This window comes from Salvia splendens, chromosome 2, assembly GCF_004379255.2.
Source record: "Salvia splendens isolate huo1 chromosome 2, SspV2, whole genome shotgun sequence".
In the NCBI taxonomy this organism is placed as follows: domain Eukaryota; kingdom Viridiplantae; phylum Streptophyta; class Magnoliopsida; order Lamiales; family Lamiaceae; genus Salvia; species Salvia splendens.
In genome coordinates, this window is record NC_056033.1 from 21,214,241 (window position 1) to 21,226,419 (window position 12,179).

Here is a 12,179-nt window from a genome sequence, read left to right on the forward strand (position 1 = left end):
TTTTGCACTGCAGCGGAAGAGTCAAGAGCAGACAACGTCGTGTATGGAGACATGTCGCATCCGAGTACTATTCTATCGAAGGATCTTCATCGTCTCTGCTCAACACCGCCCGCCGTCATCATTGCTCAACCTGCACATTTTTAAAACATATGCAGGACTGAGTACTTGGTGTGCTTAATGGACATGTGCCGAAATATATTTTACTGAAAAACTAGATTTGTCAAGACACTCTTTGAGTGAACTCGGGCTTCTAAGTAAAAGATCAGATAACACTAAATCATTTTCCTTTTCCTTTATTAAAAACAATCTGTCGATCTGTTTTCCTGGAACATATGTCGTATCTAAACTAACTCCTGGTGAAATGAATTCACAAAACTCCTAGTGAAACGAATTCACGAAACTCCTAGTGAAATAAATTTCACAAAACTCCTGATGAAATAAATTCACAAAACTCCTGGTGAAATAAATTCATGAAACTCCTAGTGAAATAAATTCACAAAACTCCTGGTGAAATGAATTCACAAAACACATGGTGAAATGAATTCACGAAACTCCTGGTGAAAGGAAATTCACGAAACTCCTGATGAAATGAATTCACGAAACTCCTAGTGAAATAAATTCACGAAACTCCTAGTGAAATAAATTCACAAAACTCCTAGTGAAATAAATTCACAAAACTCCTGGTGAAATGAATTCACAAAACTCCTAGTGAAATAAATTCACGAAACTCCTGGTGAAATTAATTCACGAACTCCTGGTGAAATTAATTCACAAAACTCCTGGTCTAGTAGGGACATCGCCATTGCTAGACAATCAGATAGGCAAAGTTCAAAACAAAGCATGGCTTGACATGACTTTCAAAACTTCTTTTTCCTCAAAACTATTCTTGAAACATAAACTCATTTCTATCGGTCAAAGCCGAACTCAAATCTTTCAAAACTTCTATTTCCTCGTAAATATATTTGGAACAAACTCATTTCTATCGGTCAAAGCCGAACTCAAAACTTCAACAAAAGCTACACTTCATAAGCACTCGTAAAGCAACACATAACATCATATAATAACACCAAGCAAATAGCATTTTTCATAATACTTCACATTAAATAGCAAGCTTGCACTTAACATCGTATCTTAAATAGAAGCATACGAAAATACTTTTCATAAAAACTGTAAACATACTTTAAACAGAAAGCCTTAAAAACATCTTAGTTCGAAAGCCCACAATATACTTTTTGTAAAAACTGTATGGTAACTAGAAAGCCCACCTCGTTCGCTTAAAACTCCTTAACTTGGATATTCCTGATTCCACCCTTAACTCGTGGAGATAGCCTTGCTTGGTGATTCCTTTCGGTTGCGGGGCTGCTCCTATCTCCCTGCCTCTCCTTCCTCCCTTGCTGCTCCATTGTTCCTTGAACGTTTGGGAGTCAAAAAGTGGGATGAAGAGGGTGGTGATGGGTGGTATTTATAGCCGAGTCCTTGGCTAGTGAGGGTTGATCCTTGGGAGCTGGATTCTCCAAATCCAGTTAGGGGTTGCCTCCCCTTTCATATTTTCTTAATAGGCTTCCATGCCTAAATTGGTGAAATTCTTGGAAGGCTATCATTGCTGATCTCATTTTGTATTTTGGGAGAATGTGGTTCCTCTCATTTTGGTTTGAAGATAAGCTCATCTTTCTTGCTTTACTTGTCACTATTTCCACTTTGGTGAAACTTTGGAAAGGTGGCAAAAATGGCTGATTTCATGCCCTACAATGCAGCCCCCGGCTGCCCTTTTTCGCCTACCTCATCCCTTTCTAAATTGGGCGTGTGTCTTCTTTTTCTTTAATGTATGTGCTCACTTACTAACCTCACTTTTGTATATTCTTTGTAGATACATGGCTGCCAACTTTGGAGACTTATGGGGTGCCAAAACCGAAGGGGGAAGAGAGAAGAGGAATGGGATTTTGTGTGCAGCTAAGAGGTGTAAGGTAGCTTTGAGAATGTGTTGTCCATATCACATATGTAATCATGCACTATTTGTACTTCCATCACTCTTATATATATATATATATATATATATTTGTTTTTTCCTTGAAGTGTTCATCTAATAAGCATATCATTTACCTTTCTTCTTGAATAAATTTGCTTGCACTTTAGGGTGTTACACTTTAATTTCAAGTGTCTCTTCGTCAATTTTTTTCTCTCCAAAATCCGTGCATGAAAACTCGGGGTGTTACAGTTTAATTTTTATTTCCAAAACCCGATAACATATTCTTAAAAAACGAATATAACATATATTTAATTATTTTTCCAAAAAAGAAAAGAAAATATCCTAGAGCCTTAAAAACAGCCTCCTAGATTACTCATATATAAAGTTTTATTTTCAAAAAGGAAAATATCCCTATAATCAGCCCATGAATTACACAATTATACACATTACTCATTTTTGCATATTTGGACATTTGATAAATTTATATGTCAATATACACACAATTAAATGATACTACTACTACATGTTAGCGTAGCTAAAAAACCGCTCGGTATCATCTTCTTCTCCAAATATTTATGTATCTTCCTTTTTCCAGATGACAAACTCACTCCTACCCAAGCTTTGCTCACCGGCCAGTTAAATCAGGTACATCTCTCTCTTCCTCTATTTGATAAAGACAAAGAAATGTTAATGTAAATGAAATTTTCAACAAATTGAAATAAAAAACATATTTGGGATCGTGATAGTTCAACACTACAAATCGTAGATATTGTGCAAAATTGCAAAAAAAAAATGAAGAAATGAGATGTCTTTTGCAAAATTGTTGGTGCTATTTCAGTTTCAACAATGAGATGCAGTATTGTTGAAGTTGTCTCTAACAAAAACGAAATTCTATTTCTTTGAACTTTCTCGTGAAACTTAATTATCTTATGAAATATAGTCAAATCTGATTTCGTGTTTCCATGAATGTAAACCATCATTGTACAAGCCAAATTTATTATCGGCGCCTAATATCACAGAACTCTTCGCATGCTTAATGACTTTTTGAATCCAATGTCATTTAATATAGGGATATTGCCATCTAATATCATGGAACTTTCAAAATGTTAGATTTTTCTCATGAACTTCCAATTTGGAAAATAATATCACGAACTTTCACTCAAGTTGGTTATTTCCCACCAGCGAAAATTTCCAGCTATATTAAAATGACATGTACGTTGAGTTGGCAAATTAAATCTAGTTGTCAATCTAGTTGGCAATTTTCAGATTTTTTTTATTATATTTGACAATCTACTTGCGGAATCATCAACTACTTGGAAATTTTGAAATATAATTGACAAAACGTTTTTAATCCTAAATTAAAAAAACGATCTTTTTTTTCATATCACATGAGTAAATCTAATCGATTAAATCCCAGGAAGAAATTTTCGGTCCCCATCCCTGATAAGAGTTCCACGCCTACAACCATTGAGAGAACACCATCACAAAGCCAAGGTTGATCAGGTTGATCGAGTTCAAGAGCTCGTCGCACACGGAGGCCTCCAATCCGTGTCCAAGACTAAGTAGAGAGTTAGTTATTTATAGTTAGTTATGCTTGTTTATCTAATATAATAGACTAGGAATCGAGCGTATGTATAAGCTCTATCTCGGGTTTTCTTTGTGGTTCTTTCCCAGGAGATAGGAAGTTGAACCGCCCTAGGGTGTAGGTATAAAAAGGGAACTTGTCAAACACATTTATTATGAATGAAAAGATATTTCCCAAATTTGCTAGATGATACGATATTGATCGTATCGAGATAAGGATCGGCGGTGTGGGAGCTCGGCGATCGAATTCGGGCTGCACGCGGAGGTCTTCTCCGTCGGACAGTTCGTCAGTTTTTTTGAAAGAAAATAAAGAGAAAGCAAATTTGGGAAATATCTAATAATTCATAATAAATGTGTTAGACAAGTTCCCATTTTATATCTACACCCTAGGGCGGTTCAACTTCCTATCTCCCGGGAAAGAACCACAAAGAAAACCCGAGATAGAGCTTATACATACGCTCGACTTCCTAGTCTATTACATTAGATAAACAAGCATAACTAATTATAAATAACTAACTCTCTACTTAGTCTTGGACACAGATTGGAGGCCTCCGTGTGCGACGAGCTCTGGAACTCGATCAACCTGATCAACCTGGTTATACTGCAGGCTTTGTGATGGTGTTCTCTCAATGGTTGTAGGCGTGGAACTCTTATCAACTCCCCCCTCCATGGAAACATCCTTGTCCTCAAGGAATAGAGAAGGAAAATGGCAAGACAAAGATCTGACTAGCGCCCAACTGTGGAATGGGAATAGGTGAATCCGATAATCAAAATGGCAGGATAGAGGCTTACCTTCCGGCTGACGAATTACTGCTGCGAAATCTGAAAAAGCCCGAAGTATTGGTGACAACAGATTAGCCTGAAATACCGACGGCTGGGCAGAATGTGTTGTGGCTGAACTTGGTGGTACATGTGCACTTTCTAACATGTCATGTTGGCGCGTATGTGACAGTAGAACGGCCAAGGCGTGGACAACAATCTTGTGCGTTACAGATGAACAACCCCACAACACAACCAATGAGTCATCTCGAAAAAACTCCATAGTTCGTGCCATATAATCATGTGTGACGCGACCAAGTGATTCCAACCACTCCATGCCTAGAATGATATCCGGACCATGGAAGTCCAAAATATGTAGATCAATTCGAAATAAATGGCCTTGGAGATTGACCATCGTCTCCTTGCTGACATGAGAACAAACTAAGGATGCACCATTATCGACATAAACACGAAAAGGTTTAATCTTAGTCAAAGAAAGACTTAGCTTGTCGGCGATGCGCGGATGTATAAAATTGTGGGAGCTGTTGTTGTCAACCATAATATTCACTGCAGATTTGTGGACTTTTCCCTCAAAATTGAAGGACTTTAGGTGTTGACGGCCGTCGACTGCAGTCAAGTGAGATAGATCCGCTGTGTTACCATTATCATGCAGCAAATCAGTCTCTAGTGCAACCACATCATCTTCTTCAACATCAGGCCCCATGTAAGCCAAAAGACTGTGGTTACACACATGACTTGGGGTCCACTTGTCCTCACAATACCAGCATAATCCCCGACGAGAGCGATCTGCCTTCTCCGACGCAGAAAGGCGCACCACAGGCAGTTTGCTGAACTCTCGGAATCGGCCACCCGAATGACGTGTACCTTGGGAAGAAGACGCTGCATTTGGGTCTGATGTAGGGGGAGTAGTGTATGGAGATCTCGATTCACGCGGGATCCATGACTTTTTCTCATAAATGGAAGTTGATTCTTGGTGGTCCGGCCGACATGCCGATAATTCCTTCGGCAAGGCAAAAGCTGCTGCTAAGGTGGTAGGTCGATGAAGTTTGACCTCACGTTGAATCGGTTGTTTGAGACCGGCTATATAGATTGGAAGAAGTATATACTCAGGAACTTCGGATAATTTATTCTGCAATTTCTCGAACTGCAATTGATACTCCGAGACAGTGTCGGTTTGACATAACTTGGAGACCAACCCAATGTAGCTCTCATAACAATCAGGATCGAAATGATAACGAACGTCGTTTAAGAAATCCTGCCAAGTAACATAGTCATTATTGGAACAATAATGCTTGATCCATTCGGAGGCCTGCGGGTCGAATAATGGTACGACATAGTGGAGTCTGTTCGCATCCGGCATCATCATATGATCAAAATAATATTGGATTTTGAAAATCCAATTTGTTGCGTCAGAGCCGTCAAAACGGGGAGGTTCCATTCAGACGCTACGATGCTGATCTTGGAATGGAGAATTACGGGGTGGCCGATCAGCAGACGGGTACCAACAAGACATCGGCCGAGGACCCGGTAGATTGGTGTAGAACGGTCGATCGAACTGAGAGCCGAATCCAGTTGGCTGTGGAAGAATTTGAGGATCGGGTGGAGCATGACTCAGATAAGGTCTTGACTCTCCCAGATTGTCTGATCCATAGAATGGCGGTTGAAAACCGTGAGGAAACGGTTGTGATGGGTAGGAACTCAATTGTGTTTGGCGGTTGCAAGCAGTTGCATCATGGACGTAGGCAGTAGTGTAGTGAGTAGGAGGAATTATCTGCAGTTGAGGTGAAAACTGACCCCCTGTAACTGCTGTCGGAAACTGTTGTTGATGCAGGTTTGAAGCTCGAACCGAAGTGGAAAGCGGCACAGCATAAGGCGGGTCGGCGTCAGGACGCGGGGGGAAACGGTGGTCGATAACAAGGCGATCAGATGCAACCATTTTCGATTCCAATTGCACAAGTGTAGACATAATCCAATCCATTTGAGTTGTTGGAATTGGACCTGATCCTGGTACCACCGAAGTTGTTACATCCAATTCAAGTTGATCACCGGCAGTCTGTTGTAAACCCATTTGTTCCCTACTTGGAATGATGGGAATGTTGTTCGGATTCGTCGCCATGAGAACGTCAATGAGAGCACCAGATGATACGATATTGATCGTATCGAGATAAGGATCGGCGGCGTGGGAGCTCGGCGATCGAATTCAGGCTGCACGGGAAGGTCTTCTCCGTCGGACAGTTCGTCAGTTTTTTTGAAAGAAAATAAAGAGAAAGCAAATTTGGGAAATATCTTATCATTCATAATAAATGTGTTAGACAAGTTCCCTTTTTATATCTACATCCTAGGGCGGTTCAACTTCCTATCTCCCGGGAAAGAACCACAAAGAAAACCCGAGATAGAGCTTATACATACGCTCGACTTCCTAATCTATTACATTAGATAAACAAGCATACCTAACTATAAATAACTAACTCTCTACTTAGTCTTGGACACGGATTGGACGCCTCCGTGTGCGACGAGCTCTGGAACTCGATCAACCTGATCAACCTGGTTATATTGCAGGCTTTGTGATGGTGTTCTCTCAATGGTTGTAGGCGTGGAACTCTTATCAATCCCCATTTAATTTTTCTCGTCTTTCTTTTTCCGACAGCGGTCCCTAACACGGAAGGCGAGAAAGCAACGGTATGAGAGATCTACGTAATCTCCAATAATCTAAACAAGATGAGAAAGGCAACATTGTTGGGCTTCAATAGGAATAAAATGAATAGTTTTTCATTGATTCTTCCTCTGATGTCGTCGATGGAGAACCAAACGAGCTGCGAGCACATCTTATGGAGTAATTGAGTTCAAAATCACAATTTTGCTCACCAATCGATCCCCAAACCACAACCAAATCGTTACCAAATTGCAAACCCTAAATCGTAAATTGAAGGATGAACTTCTATTCATAACCAATCGAGAACTTCAATTGAAGGATGGAATCGATTATGAGATTGAAAGAAGAACTGAAAATCGTTCAGGAACGAAATCTGGGTAATTGTAAGAACACAAAGCAACGATGTTTTGTAAAGAAAGAAAAGAGTGCAAAGTTTACTAAATAAAACGACACCGTGTTGTCTAAATTCCAGCGAGTTCCACGTCAACTTTCCGACAATCTCTGGCGATCCACCTATGCTTTATTTTTCCAGCTCGGCGGTGGGTGGGAAAGAGTGAAAGTTCGTGATATTATATCTCAAATTAAAAATTTGTGGAAAAAAATCAACATTTTAAAGTTACATGATATTAGGTGTCAATATTCTTTCATGGTAAAAATAAATTAATAATTAATGAGTTTTAATTTTTTGATATTTCAAACCATAATCATTAATAGAAATCAATTTTATTGCTAATAGATTTTGTCTTGCTACCCCTAATAACATTTGAATAAGAATAGCATGACAGGAACTTTTCAATTACTATAAAAATTTCCAATCATGCATTTAGTCATGTGTACATTTAATGCATTAAACTGATCAAAATTAATTTTTTCACTGAATGTTCTAAACGCATGAAAATTAATGTATTCCCTCCGCCCCGCTTTAGCAGTCCCAGATACTTTTGCGCACTCGTTTTATAAAAATGATAATAAATAGTTAAAGTGAAGAAATGGTAAAGTAAAAGAGAGTATAATGTAGACAAGATTCTTCTTTACATTATTCTCTATCTTACTTTACCATTTCTCCACTCTAACTATTTATTACTCCCTCCATCCCTGAAATTTTGTCACATTTCATTTTCTACACTCATTTTGTAAAAAATGATAAAAAATAGTTAAAGTGGAGATGGGGTAAAGTAAGAGAGAGAATAATGTAGATAAGACTCTCATCTACGTTATTCTCTCGCTTACTTTATCATCTCTCCACTTTAGCTATTTAATATCATTTTTTCTAAAACGAGTGCAGAATATGATATGTGACAAAATTTCAGGGACAGAGAGAGTATTTGAAAGGAGCTTGGCTCGCCCTCTCGTATCTTCCTTATGTCCTTGTACTTGTGTCGTTGTGGACTACCCAAGCCAGTCTGTCTACATACGCCTGCTACCTGCAAACTGCAAATGAGTAGATCAAGTAAAAGCTCGGGCTGATCAACTCGACATTGATTCGACTTGAGTGAGATGAATAAGATAGCAAAAGGGGGCGTTCTTTCAAAACCTTAACCCACTAATACTATTAATTAGTATAGAGAAGTAAGGATCGATCCCACATAGAAGAGGCGTTTGAGATTTGCATGCTGGACACGAAATGGGAATGGCTGCTGCCACGCTTCTAGGTGTGGGTTAAGTTAACTACTGGACTGGAGAGATTTAACTATTAAACTGATCAACTCATAAAAGCTTAACTAGTCTACTTGATCAACTTGACTGAACTTTCAATAAATGGACGAATAGAATAAACCGGGCTGTCAGTCCCCTGCAAAGTGTACGATAAAGTAAAAACTTTCTAACAACTTATGTTCTTTAACAAATCAACATGGAAAACAGAGCAAATAACAGATCTGAAAAGTTAAGGAAGACGAAACATCGTAACAATCCATGAAATTAAATCTACTCCTAGAATCTAAACTGCGGCTACGTAACACAAAACTAACACATGATCATGCAGACAACTTAGACATGAAACATCAGATCTAGCCAAATAAAAACATAACCAAACATTTTAAACTAAGATATGCATCACAAAACAAAAATCAAAAGCAGATCTGAAATACCATGCATGAAAACAGAACACATCGGATGGAGATGAAATCATAATTTCAAATCTACTAAATCAAAACATCAAAGATCGATAACATCAAAGTAAACTGAAAACAAACTACGAAAGTAGTAAATTGTTTCATCGCCCCTTCTCGGAGCGGAATACAGAACCGAAAGCTGAAGAACGCAGAAAACCAGCTCCAAACTACCAGCTAACTAAACAAAACTAGGACCAAGTGTGTGTGCGCGACGGAAACAAGAACAAGAAGTGAAAGAGCTCCGATTTCAACCCCAGAAGAGAGCTGAAATCCTAAAGATATTCTCTCTAAGAGTGCTTGTGAGACCCCCCTTTACCACTTTCCGGGACTCCCTTTCTCTTGTGTTGGGCTTTCCTTATATAGAGAGACGTAGGGCTCTGATCCCTAGGGTACCGTCCTTTCCGAAATGTTATTACTGCCCTTCACATTTTGTAGTGGGGTCTCTCGCTCTATCTTCATATGGAACTCCTGCTGGCTCCGTTTGATTTTTGACTTGATCCACTCAATGCCGCAGTTTTTGCTTCTTTTCTTGCTTCGCGCTTCCGCCCAACTGATTTGTTCTTTCTTCTGAAAATGGCGGATTTCACACACACCTGGCTCAAAAATAGACGTTAGTTCATGGATTTGAGTGCAATTTTGCCACGGAACACATGCATGAAACGAGCCTCATCAGTATCATTTTTATAAAATGAGTGCACAAAAGTAACCAGGACTGCTAAAATAGGACGGATGGAGTACTACATAATAACCCTAAAAATTTCTAAATGCATGATTGGAAAAATTAATTATGTTACGTAGTGGATTGCATTTATACATGTGAAACTGCCTTATAGGATTTCAAAATTGTATCTAAGATTATTATATAAATTTAAATTAATTGCATTGGCACCCAAAATTTATAATTTCAGCTAAAACTCTCTTTTATATAGTTATAGATTATAAATTATAGATTGGTGTCACACTCGTGCGATGTAAGGATCAATTTAATTGCATTGTGGTAAATTCATATTTTGAATGAATTACCTAAAGTCAAATACAACTATATTATCTAATGGTTAAAAATCACAAGTGTAAACAATTTAAATGTACAATCCCCAAACATAATATTAAACTGCTTTAGAAATAAACCAATCACATACACATATTTTAGATAATTGTGTGAAATTTGCATTATTTATAAATTATTCAATTATACATTAAAACTCGTATCATTTTGAGTAATCTATTTTTTAAGGATGGGGGAGTATCATTCAATTCCATTTACATCTACAGAAACACTTCAATATTATTCACATAAAAAATTAATATGAGTGCATAACAATAGTCATCAATACTTAAAGGTCATTAAAATATAAATATAGAGTAGCTAAATATGTATGACATAAAAATATTTATATAAGATGAGAATGACATATTAGTTCATAAGTTTTGGATAAAAATTTACAAGCAATTTTGACGGTGGTATCACAAGTACCATCAACTTGGATGGATGCACCGTTCTACAAGTTTGATAAGAAGATGTGGAATTTTACCCAAAATCTCTCAAGCGTCTAATTTCATCAAAAACTTAGGAATTGATGGGAAAAGCAACCTAGAAACTAGCAATTGATGGGAAAAGCAACATAGAAACTAGGAATTGGATAGAAAACCCTCTTCAAGAGGAACAAATCTCTCAAGCATCTAATTTCATCAAAAACTTAGGAATAAAATAGGAAAAAGGGTATATACAGTTTAGGCCCAAATCCCAAGAAAAAGGCTCACAAAATCTATCCTGCGTAACTCTGCTCGGCCGGATGGATATTAGGGTGCTAAACCACTCGGCCGGGTGAAAGTCTCTGGACCCGCTGTGCCTTCTGTGAGTCACCCGACCGGGTGGACAAAAGTGACCCAAAATTCACCCGATCAGGTGAAACCTCCTGGACTCTTCATGCCTTCGACGACGCACCCGGTCGGGTGGCATTGAGGCTGCAGCACCCCGAAAAATTGTGACTTATTTTATTTTATTAATGGGGATGTTGATTGGGAAGATTCATTTGTGGAATTTGATTTCTATGTGATGGAGTTAATTATGTGAAATTAGTTGTTGTGAGTTATGTGGAATAATGTGATTTATTTTCCAATGTGTGAATTAAATTAAATGGGATCATGCATAATTATTCTAGCCATTTTATTGGAATTTTCGGCCCTCCTATTTATTGGAAATAATATTATCTCTCTTGGATTTAATTAATTGTTTTGGGATATTTATCCAAATTAAATCCAAACCAAATTGTCCTTATGTTATTCTACATGATCTTCGACCCATTGTCCATCCCTTGCAAATATCGAAATTTTCCTATTAATTAGGAGAAGGAATTATTTTGTAGATTTAATTGGTACTGTGTTTATTTCCTTTCATTGAATTTAAAATTCGATTAAATCTTACCATATCTTGCCAAATCTTTCCTCACCCTATTTGAATTAGGATTTAAATTATTTCCTTGTGGAAATAATCCCCAATTTTCGATCCACCCCTTGTTTTTAAAGGAATTAATATTTTGTTCCTATTTTGCGGGATCCCTTCTATCCAAATAAATATCAAACTAATTCCTATGCCTAATTCATTGAGGATTTAAATATTTTTCCTTGATTACTCCCCATATTACACGCCCCCTCCCTCCCTTCCTACTTGGAGATTCTTGAATTGTCTTGTTACCTTATTTATGGGATACGCAATATCTTTTTACCTATTTTGTGAGTATATTCCTCTCCAAGTAGATACCAATCAATTTCTAGGCTAATTAAATAGCATAATTTTCGAAATCTCCTTTCCTCACTACACGCCTATTTTGTTTGTAAATTGGGGAATTTATTCATTGACCTCTATATTTTTCTCCACCAATTTTAATTGTTTTATTTAAGTGTGGGATTAATCCTTGAATATAAAAAGAAAACCCTAACCCTAATCCCCACATTCACACGTCTCCTCCATCTCTCTCTCTCCTCCCACACGCCCCCTTCCCCCTCTCAAGTGCTTCAAACCAATTCTTCACAAATTCTTCATTCTTGATTTGATTTGGAGTTGGAAACTCAAAGATCCGTT